The 3,349-nt window shown below is 33.7% G+C and overlaps 1 long non-coding RNA gene across 1 annotated transcript; it reads right to left on the bottom strand.

The window, feature by feature from the left end:
- Window positions 1–2,315, bottom strand: LOC146937003 (uncharacterized). The gene is made up of 2 exons (XR_015033225.1): window positions 2,177–2,315; window positions 1–275 (listed from the first exon to the last, which is right to left on the bottom strand). It is a non-coding gene; the product is annotated as an uncharacterized LOC146937003 (long non-coding RNA).
- Between the last annotated feature and the right edge of the window lie 1,034 nt (window positions 2,316–3,349).

Here is a 3,349-nt window from a genome sequence, read left to right on the forward strand (position 1 = left end):
TAAACCACAATACATACATGCATAAAGATCATGTCACATCACATAGCAGCGGAACATATACATATAATTCATAGACATATCTGGATCTCCAATAAAATACATATGTATTCTCCAAACTCCAAACAACAAAATAGCTCAACAATATTCAAAACATAAAGTCAAATAACAACATGCAAAGACTATCCTAGATCAGAGCCCTAATCTAGACACTTGCATGAAAAAGAGGACTCCACTCCTCGGCATCAACAAGCAACACTAAGCATCCTGCACTCCATCTACCCGTCCATACAGAAAGGTAGGTGGTAAACCACTGAGGGTTAGCATTACATCATCATAATCCATATAAGATTTAATAAGAACTTTGGAAATGAAAGATATAGTCAAAGATAAAGAATGACAATTCATACATAGTTCCACAATATTCACAACATGTAATAATCCAAGATCATTCAATATCATCATATCAAGTTCATATCCGCAAATGTATATTACACATATCACAACCTCACCTTGTCAATCAACAATTAAAAATTCAATCCGCAAGTACAATTAACAATAATCAACCATCAAACACATCTTAATTCAATTCAATCCACCAACAGTTTATGCGATGTCTCTAGACTCATCTAGATGCATGTGGTACCAAAACACCTCAAGGTCGTCACCTTTGATGCAACAAAAACATCGTAATCACCTCCATTGGATATATAATCCACCACCATCAGTCATGTATGCATGAACATATGACTCAACTACAAATGCATATGTTCACACAAACAATAATCACCTCACCATCACCAATACTTGTATATATGCAATCATTAACAATTCACCATTACATATCATATATACAATCACCAACCACGTCCAAAAATCACACAACATATGGTTATCACATAATTACAACACCAATCATCTCCATATAACATATAATAACTTTCCGTAAAGGATTCACAGTCAATTGATTCTCAAAAGTCATCTTTAGTCAAGTTCGTCTCTCAAAATCACAACATTAAATTAATTGAACATTTGAGTCAAAACCAAGTAAACAAGCTCAATTGCCTATGCCTTGTATTCTCACAATTCACATATGTGTGCAGTAGAGGTTACATAAGCATTTCATCGGCCAAATACGATGAATTCATAAAAATCACAAAGTTCGTCTCATTTTATCACATTTCACGAAATTTTTCCATTTTCAAAGCAAACAAGTTCAAACTTGATGGAACCAATCACATCCATTTTTAAAAATCATATAAACAATATACAACTCTAATCCCACTTCAATTTCCGGAGAAAACGAGTTTTTGGAAAAATTGACGTTTGGACCGTTTTCACAAAAGTTAGACGATTTTCATAAATTCAAGTCCAAACCAACTCAAATCTTGTTCCAGTAGGATTAAAGGTGTAAACAGGTGCTAATTAAGTCCAAAGAAACATTTTAGAAGTATTAGATTGGTCCCCAAAAGCTCAAACGAACAAAACAGAAAAGCTGTTTTCTGGCAATTTCGCTATTAGCGAAATCTGAGCTATTAGCGAAATTCTTCAGACAATTTCGCTATTAGCGAAATTTTCGCCAACAGCGAAAAAAGTCCAGAGAGTTTCGCTATTAGCGAAATTCTGGCGAATTTCTTCAGCTGTTACGGGTTTTCACCCCATTTTCACCCAAAATCCCAATTTTCAAACCCCCAACTCCCAAATCAACTTCCAGAAAGTGTTTAAGGGTCAAAATAGGTTCAATACACTTAAACAAACATGAATCATGCATTAGAAACAACAATATGGCTCATTTCATCAAAATCATGAATTTTCTCAAAAACACCCACATAACCACAAATCTCCTCATGAATCCATAAATAACGATTCCAGTCACACCAATTTGATTCTAACAGTTCAACAATCATCAACAACAACTAATGAACACAACTTCATGCACAATTCAACATCACAACTTCATTTTTCATCAATTTTGCTCAAGAACACAAAACACCAACAACTATGCATTTAAACATGTTAATTCACATACTAACATGCAATTATCATATAAAACATGTTCTTAAACATAACAGCAACAAGTATGCACGAATTTAACAACAATTAGGTTCAATTCATCAATTTCATAAAAATGGGTAAAAAGAAAAAGATGTGAATTATGGTTGAAACCTAACCCTCTTACCTCTAACACCAAGAATCTCTAACCAAAGCTTCAATTTAGCTCCTAGATGATGAATCCCCTCTTCAAGCTCTAACCCTTGTTCTTCCCTCTAGCCTCTATCTCTTCTCTTCTCAAATGAAATGAAATGAAAATGTTTGTAAACCTAATTCTCACCAACACTAGAGTTTATATACTAGCTCTACTCAATTGGGCTTATTTCTTAAACCTTAATGGGTCTAACCCATTTCTATTCTAACACTCAAAATGTCACTACTCACTTACCGGTAAAATATAACACTAACGGTCACTTAACGGTAAATAAAATAATTACTACACCCTCTAGCAACTAGTAAAATAAAACCCTCACTAAGCACTAAAAATAACTTTCTGAAAAATTACAAAATTGCCACTGCCCTCAAAATGACCAAAATGCCCCTAAGTCCAAAATGACTAAAATACCCTTCTAACACCGAACTCTACGAATCCCAACCAAAAATACACACAGAGACAATTAATCACATAAGAGCACATAGAACACACATAAATAAATAATAAAATAAATCTAGCGAAAAACGGGCTGTTACAGCATTCATCTAAACATTCAATCCTAAACATACATCTAAACATGCATATCCTAGCCATACATCTAAAATATCTATGTGATGTGTGTGCATGTGTCGGTGCTTGTGTGGGTGTACATCATTAGAGTCCATTGTCCTTTACATCATGCCCTAGTTTACATTCTATGGTCTTGCAAGAATTTAAAATTGCATGGAGAAAATTACAAAATTCCTAGGTCTTTACATTCTAAGCTTTGCATGAATTTTAAAGTGCAAGGAATTAAAATGAGGAGGAGGAATGGAGTATGAGATGCTTATGGAGGAATGAAACATGAAATAAAGGGGTTAGTGGCACATGATAATATCAAGAAAATAAAGCAAGTAAAAATTACTATAACAAAAGCAAAGAGATTACCACAAAAATATAGCAAAAATGATGCAAAACATAGCCAAAATTACACCACAAAATGCAAAGCTCACATGACTTATAATCCTCACATTTCAACACATTTTAAAGACATGAACTCAGAGTTTAAAATGAGGATCAAAGGGATGTGATAGGCCATGCATTTTGATAGTGAATTTAAGCAAATTTTACATTATTTATTCACAAACTAAAACTTGCAAGGCAAGC

The sequence above is a fragment of the Medicago sativa genome, chromosome 3, assembly GCF_051527215.1.
Source record: "Medicago sativa cultivar Bolivia chromosome 3, Bolivia_mono, whole genome shotgun sequence".
Lineage (NCBI taxonomy): Eukaryota > Viridiplantae > Streptophyta > Magnoliopsida > Fabales > Fabaceae > Medicago > Medicago sativa.